This window comes from Apostichopus japonicus, chromosome 8, assembly GCF_037975245.1.
Source record: "Apostichopus japonicus isolate 1M-3 chromosome 8, ASM3797524v1, whole genome shotgun sequence".
NCBI lineage: Eukaryota > Metazoa > Echinodermata > Holothuroidea > Aspidochirotida > Stichopodidae > Apostichopus > Apostichopus japonicus.
The window spans coordinates 34,324,710-34,332,824 of record NC_092568.1 but is presented as its reverse complement, the minus strand read 5'-3'; the positions used below and the strand labels follow the sequence as shown (position 1 = coordinate 34,332,824).

At 38.4% G+C, this 8,115-nt stretch overlaps 1 long non-coding RNA gene across 1 annotated transcript; it reads left to right on the top strand.

Annotated features, from left to right (window-relative positions):
- The first annotated feature begins 2,055 nt into the window (after nucleotides 1-2,055).
- LOC139971710 (uncharacterized) lies at nucleotides 2,056-7,616 on the top strand. Its single transcript, XR_011794450.1, has 4 exons — nucleotides 2,056-2,419; nucleotides 4,293-4,449; nucleotides 5,062-5,174; nucleotides 6,147-7,616. It is a non-coding gene; the product is annotated as an uncharacterized lncRNA (long non-coding RNA).
- Nucleotides 7,617-8,115: the final 499 nt, after the last annotated feature.

Below are 8,115 nucleotides of genomic sequence, written 5' to 3'. Positions count from 1 at the left end.
GCCCACCGACCTGCAGAGACAAACCCCCAACCACCCACTCAAACATTAAAAAAAAAACACAAAAGGACGACCCGCACGCAGCGAAACGAAACACCCCTCCCCAGCACACCACCGTCCAAAAAAGGCAGCCCCAGATAAACGGCGAAAATCGCCTTCAGCTCCCAAAATATTAGATGATCTGAATAGTCAGCAACTCCTTGAATATAACAGTTGACTCGCGAGTGTAAATACATTATTCTGTATCTTAGAGCATCATATAAGGATAGAGGGCGGACACATAATACCGCTAACGCAAAGCAGCTGGAACCATCCGTCAATACCAACCCGGGCAAGACACAACACAGTGCGCATGTACAAGCTGTTAGACCTAGGTAAAACTTGGGGGGGGGGGGGATACTTATCACGGTTTTTCCATTCAAAAGCCAAAATAAGTAGGAGAAATGATCCACATCCCTCATAAATTAAAAAAGAATGACATTTATGTTACCTTCGTGTCAGCATGAATCCGTATACTACGAATTTTCCCAAAGAATTTAATCCGGCATGGAATGGTTACACGTACATTATATTTCCTTGATCCACAGAACAAATTATAATATACTATAACCTAAAAAAATTCGGATAATCCACATTTTGCAAGAACATGATACACAAAGACATTTTCATGGAGTACTTAGGTGCACTTTACGGTCAAGATCTTCCATTTTCTTAAATAATTTAATCCATATGAAAAGTAGTATAACACCGCGGCTGGTTCATTCACATATCGCAAAATGATATTCCACATGATATAATTAGGCGTGTACTTTTCACGGTCAAGATCTTTCATTCTTCTCAAAGAATTTATACTCCGTATGAAAATGGTGACTGCTTTCCTTTATCCATTGCGATTATTATAGCCATGTTATATATATATATATATATATATATATATATATATATATATATATATATATATATATATATATATATATTCCAAGGGTGTAGCGAGCTGTTTGAATTGGAGGAGGGGGGGGGGGAGGTACCAAACTATATCGTCCCCCGATTTCATCCGCATTTTACGGCCCACAACAAGAGTCACCGCCGAGCGCGAAAAAATATGCCCTGGTAGACATTAAAAGGGTATTCTCGTGACAGACAGACAATGTGAACATTTTATTGAAGAAAAAAATATTCCACACTGCTAGTTGAAAACCCAATCTCAATATCATGCCCCTAGCTATGTTTGATTGAATGTGGCCGTTTTGGACTGGCTAAACCTTCAATTACTCCAGGAAGTTCGATCACAGTAGGGGTCTGTGATGTCATCTTGGCAAATGCTCTTTGGAAGCTTATAATCTTCTTGTTGATTTATCCATGAAACCTGATTCATTTGGAATATTTTCATAATAGTTAAAGTTCTCTGAAGAAGATCCTGCTATAGGATCGAAACGTCAGGCCAACTTACTTTTACACAAAGTTCTCTGTACTTAGAATTTCATCAAAATGCATCTTTTTGTAGAAATATTCTTTTTGTTTGTAAATAAATGATTGAAATATCATAAAGAAAAACAAAGACATTTTCAGCTGAAACGCCATCCATTCTGCTGTTGCCATGCAGATGCATTAACAAAATATCACTAAATTTTAAAAATTCATATCTTCACAATACAAAATGCTATGAGGATGTTATTTCACAGTTGATTCAGAAACTTTTCAGCATTTCTGTTCAGCAATCAACTTTGGCCACCAGATTATCCTTTAAACAGTCATTAGGACTGAAACAAAGAAAGAATTTCCCCTTATTTTGGGAAAGGCAGGGGGGGGGGCAGCATTATATTGACCCATAAACTGAATTGTCTTTGTCATCTGTTGTCTCTTCATGGTGCCTCTTTGAGGCATGCACAGTTTTATTGAGGCTTAGCGGCGATGTATAACAACCTGGGCGATCGCGAATACTAGCATTGAAGTTAGGATAGTCCTAGCCTAGGCCCAAACTCAATGCAAGGCAGGATTCAGGCATTTTTCTGTGAGAAACTTTGATTTACGAAGTTTGGTCAGTTGGTATACTCTTAAAACACCTGGGTCATATTCATGACCCAAACGCAGGGTCGATGGTCTTATAACCCAATTTGGGTTGTACCATACACTAAGCTGACCTAATGCTAAGTCCGAAATTGACTTTCAACAATGAGTCAAAATAATATTGCACTATGATTGGTCAACATTATAGGAATATGAGTGCATCATTTCAGATCAGCCAATTAACGAACACACATTGACCGTCTGATAATATTGGCCCTGCGCGCGCGCCATAGACAACTTGGCTGTAGGACAAGTTTGCTGACAGAGCGAACATGATCAGAAGCACAGATGGATTCGTTTGTGAAAGATAAATTAGAAGAATGGGGCTTGATGGAATGGGCTTATTCATTCCAAGGTATGGTATCATGTGCAAATATCTTTTTTATATGTAATTAAATTTCAAGAAGTGCTGACGTAGCATACGAAGACATAACGTAAGGCTAAGTCGGTGACTGAATTCGTAGTCGTACTAGCCTACGGCCTAACGTTAAGCCATAACATAGGCTAGGCCTAACGTAGGCATGGCCTGTAAACATTACACTATCTGGTTAGGCTAAGTAGTTTCTTTAAAATATTGAGATTATGTATATATGTACGAAACCTCTACTAGGCTTTAGTATCCGGTATACAAATCCACAATCCTGATATGAATATTAGGCCCCTAATGGTTGAAATTGTAAAATATGGAGCTAATTTACAGAAAGTTCTGTCCAAGTTGTTAAACGGACCCGTTTAGCCTAGTCGCTGCCAGTTAGCCTACGTACAAAAAATGCAAAGTTTTCGATAGGACTAAGAAGTAAGATGTCAATATATCCTATAGGGCCTAGGCCTATTACTACCGTTAGGATCGCCCGTGGATAGACCCATGGACTTGCACGGAGACCAAACATTATTCCATATTCTTACATTTGCCGAACTGTATATTTAAAATAAATATGACGATGCACAAAGTTCTGCATAAGTAAGCATTGTTGACGATGCATAATTAAGCATTGTTGTGCCAAGTTTGCTGAGTAAATATGATTAGGCCCCTAGGCTAGGCCTATTTGCGATCATGAGGATGACGGCTAGATTTGGACAGGCTAATGGGGTGTTTTTTTTTGTACACATAGGGGCAGCTACTGTAGTGTGAAGCATTTAGCCTAACGTTAGGCCTAGGCCCTACTGCGTATAGTGTTATAGGTCTAACGTTAGATATGGAACAAGCACCTGTGAACAAGAGTTTTTACCAGAATTTTAGGGTTAGGCCTAAATAACAAAAATAGCTTAGGCCTAGTCCTAGTTAAATAGCTAATGTTACATCTGATTAAGCAGTAAGTGTACTAACATACTGTAGTCTATCTGACTTCCGAACGAAAGGCAAAGAAGACCAAAAAAGAGGCAGAACTTGGAATAAATTTACAACAATTTCATTTGAAAATTTCTTGGCAATGAAAATTTTGAATTATCATACAAAATAACATTTAGGCCTAGCCTAGAATGTTATAGGCCTATGCTAGGTCTATTTGGTCAAGATGTGAAAAAACAGCCTGTTTTGCATATATTATGGTTAAAAATAAGTAGGCCTAGCAGATCTTATTTGTTCATATTGCTTTTTGAGCACGTTGTTATACGGTAATATTGGAACGTATTGTTAGGTAGCCTAGGTGTATATGCAGTATTCGGGCACCTTATGATACCCTACGATAAATACTTGTATATAAATTCTACAAATTAAGTATGTACAGTTAAGCAGGGGCGGGGGGGGGGGTGTTGTAACAAGTACTGTAAGTAGCACGGGGTGCCTGTAACTGTGCACTTTTCAGCTAAATTGCTTCAACATTCATTGAAAATATTCAGATTATGATGCCAGCACCAGACAAACCTCAATCTATATAGGGCCTGGCATAATCGTCAGGGTTCGAAATATGTGGTAGTTCAGTAGGCTGTAGCAGAGTGTAGCCCTAGACAACCAAATATACGTTGGACTACCACAACTGTCAGAACACTTAGTAGCAGTAGTCCGATGGGCTACCAAAATTTCCCAATTTGAAAGCTTTTATCTGTGATAAGTTGTTTTCACCCACACTAACAATGTGTAAATCTTTTCCATAGCAATACTGTATATTGTATATACCTTTTATCATCATTGTGTAAAAAATTATACAGGAAAAAATCTTCACAGTCCAAGTCTGGGCACAAAAAAATGCTTTCTGTGCAGATTTGTCACATATTTCATCCTTTTTCAGATTAATCTTGACTTTGAAGTCATCAAGCCAAAGTGTGGGGACAAATTGTTCCTGATATGGACACCTGCACTCGCTAGGAACCTACTGCATTATGCTGACAAGCAAAATGGTTGGTCTTGACACCTGGGGATTGATCAAGACAGCAGTCAACTATCAGGTAACTAAGGTGCAATAACTTAACCCAGGTAAAATGCATGTGAACTGTTTTCATGTGACACTGCCAGTGATGTGTCACTGGGCCCCGGCTGAGCTTCAACTCAGTCAGGGGAAATAATGAAAATGGTGTGTATTTGGAGGAGGGGGTCAGTCAGGGGATTAAGGTGGCCAGTCAGATAACAGAATAGTGTCAAGTATTATGCTTGATTGCCATGTGTCAGTACACAGTGTCTTAGGTCTGGCATGGGCACAACCCTGCACATTCAACATAGATGACATCGGATTTGTTATAAGCTACAAATGTTTTCTATTCTCGCATCAGAATTCTGGTAATATTGTCTTGCTTCATCGACGAACATTCATTGGCCTGGCATCCACCCAACTTTGGATCACAATCAGAGATGCTGTTGAGAAATTGGTGGATTTGTAGAGCCGTCAGAGATCCTATCCACACTATATAATGCATAATGTTCCACTGAAAGCCTTTTTGTAACTGATATATCATCATATATTACCACAAATGTGTTAGCTTATAACACAGGCATAATCAGTGACTCTATGAGTGTTAAGTCTGTGAATCTTTCCCCAAGGTTCTTATTTTCCCTCTTTACAGATGATGAAGTATGCAACATTGCACTGCAGTGCATTCCATGCATCTTACTAATTGGCAAAGGAAAACGGGCTACAATTGAAGATGCCCTAACTTCATTTGTGGATTTGCAAAAGGTGAGCTGAAAGCTAAATTTGAAGTAGAAAAATTCCTTTTATCAGATCATCGTCGGTTACAGGTTCATCTAGGAAAATTGACAGACGATACAATTATGGATGAAACAGGCAAAGAGCTTGCCTTCTGTTCTCGAGCAGTGTACATCGATTGGTGAGACAAGACATTCATCAATTACAATCCCACCCTGCTCCTAGAACCACCATTTTATGTTCCCATCTGAAAGACATGAACGATGCATTCAGCCACTTTCCCAAGGGGAATGGTGGAAGGGGACTATCAAAGCATCGGTCACTAATGCTCTGCAGCTGTGCCAATCAAATGCCCGAAGAACCTCACCACCCCCAGAAATTGTGAAAACATTACCCACTAGCAAGTTCTCACACAGACAACTGCACCAGGTTGCATTGTACAAACCCTAAACCAAATTCATTACAGGTAGAGTTGTAACAATGATTCCTCAGTCCAGTATACACATGATATATGAATACATGTATATAAATGTGAATGCAGAATATGTTGAGTGTGCAGTGGAAGAGTGTACAATCTAATTCACACCGATCGGATAGGACATTGCGGTATTCCAGGCAGTATGCTGGGATAGTATAATTGTCTTGTTAACTTTTGAACACTGTGTTCATCCAAAATCAATTGTCCAGGGTTCCTCGATGAGCCTCAAATTAACTTACAGAGGCCCGACAATTCTTTATATCTGAATTAGTAAAAAAAAACTTGTTTTCAGTACAATGCATAAAATACCTGGCATCTCTACAACCCTCTATGAAATTGTGGCACTATTCATCACTGAAGTTGTGAATGCTAAATATTGCACATCCTTAATCAAAACAAAGATTGCTTCTATCAATACCCCACCTTCTGGGGAGTACTACAATATATGATCCTTTCTATATGGAAGGCAGTATTCGAATAAATCTAATAAGTTTGGTTCCATAACCTTTTCTTTTTCATTTCAGATTGGAACCAATTTTCTACACTACCTTGAAGGGGTGAAACAAAAGCAACCATTCGTTCTAGCTATTGGAAGCAGCAGGGTTAGCCCGGAACAAACTTACATAATCATAGAGAGAGAAGCCATTCCACAGGAGTCGCTGATTAATGCCATTGATTTATGTTTTAAGTGTTTTCATGTTTTTGATATGGATTATCAGTGGCAATGATACAACTCCCGGCAGTTCCTCCAGACTGTTGTATACGACATTGATGTACCTGGGAAAATTTCATTATCAGTTGTGTCATTGAAGACATATTTGAAAATCAAAATGAAGTAGGGCTGAAAATTTTCATACCTGGGTCCCATATTCATGCTTCAACAAGAACTTTCAACAAAGTTGAAACAATAGTCGCACAGTGCAACACTAGAATTAACTTGTCAATCGATTCAACTGTCCATTACAATTCCTTTTTACATAACAGTTGAAAGAATTTGGACACAATTTTGTTCAATGCCGAGCAACCTTTATGATCATCTGAAGTTGTGTGATTTTAGTTGAAATCTCAACTGTTAGTTGAATCACGTTTATGGGACCAAGGCATACTTGCCTCATATACAAAGCAAAGATATTTTTGTATTCTAAGAAGAATTGGCAAAACGTTTTCAGCCTGTATGATCATATTTGTTTTCATCTCATAAATTCCAGTTCCAAAGTTGCAGCTCACAAATTGTTTTGCTGTCATGAAATTTTAGAAGGAAATTATATGGATTGTCCCAGTCCCAGTTATCTGCTCTAAATAAATTTCTTGGACTATTTTCAATTGAACGGCTCTTGGAATGCAGAAATCTGCGTATCCATTCTACACATATTTACATATACAATATTTACCTGTGCTGGGTTATGTACAACAGCAGTATAAATATTACACATAATATTTGGACTCATTACTTATAGGCTTGCCGCCGTTTAATGAAAGCCATGGATAAGTGTTAAAAGGGGGGGGGGGGGAATCTTTCTTTACGAGGCCTAATTTAGTGAACATTTTCAAGCCTGACCATCCATCACCCCATCTTTTAAAAATGTGGCAACCATGTTTTGATTGTCATTTTCTTCTTTTGTTATTACATCTTAAGTAAGGCAAATACCTCCCCATGCGAGCTAGTCTATGCTTTAGCTGATAACTATCACTATGAAGACACACACATGTCTAGCTAGAAAGTGTTCGTTCATACATTCAGCAAATTGTATTTTATCCAAACAAGTCTAATAAAATGTTGAAATTGTTTATGTAAAAATTGCAATGGGGTAAAAAAAATATTAAATCATTGGTAATGCTACAAACAATTCCTTCCTTTAGATCTTGTACTATGGTACCATGTTAATGAAACATTCAGTTTTGTTGCAATTTTACATTTCAGTTCACTTTCTTTGAAGGAGTTATATCAATAAATTGCTCTGTCAAATGAAGCCTTTTGTATTTATGTATTTTTTCCTATAAGAGTCAAGCTGACCCAAATTTGGTTGATTTTCCATCATAACCCTTGCCTGGGTCAATATTTACCAATATTTCTGGGTCAAATTTTCAACCCATAAATTGGGTCACTTATTCTGACCTTATTTTCTGGGTCAGTTTGACCCAAATGTGTTAGGTTCCCTCCTGACTTTCATTTGGGTCAAAAAGTGACCCAATTTGGGTCAATTTTAACCCAAGTGTTATAGTAACATATAGCCTACTATGTGTTGAACGTATATATGCAGTGAGCAGACGACGCTCACATCTTGTCCGGTTTGGTAATGGCGGCCGGGTCTCAATGCTGGCACAGATATTTGGACAGTCCGCCCTCGAGCTCTTATATTCTGCTCTATGTTTGGTATACACTGAATAGACTGCTATACGACTCATCACCATACTAACCCTTGGTTTTCGCGACCCTCTTTCGGGTCGCCAGAAAATTTTGGAGAGTCGCCAATAATTTCGGTACACAACCAA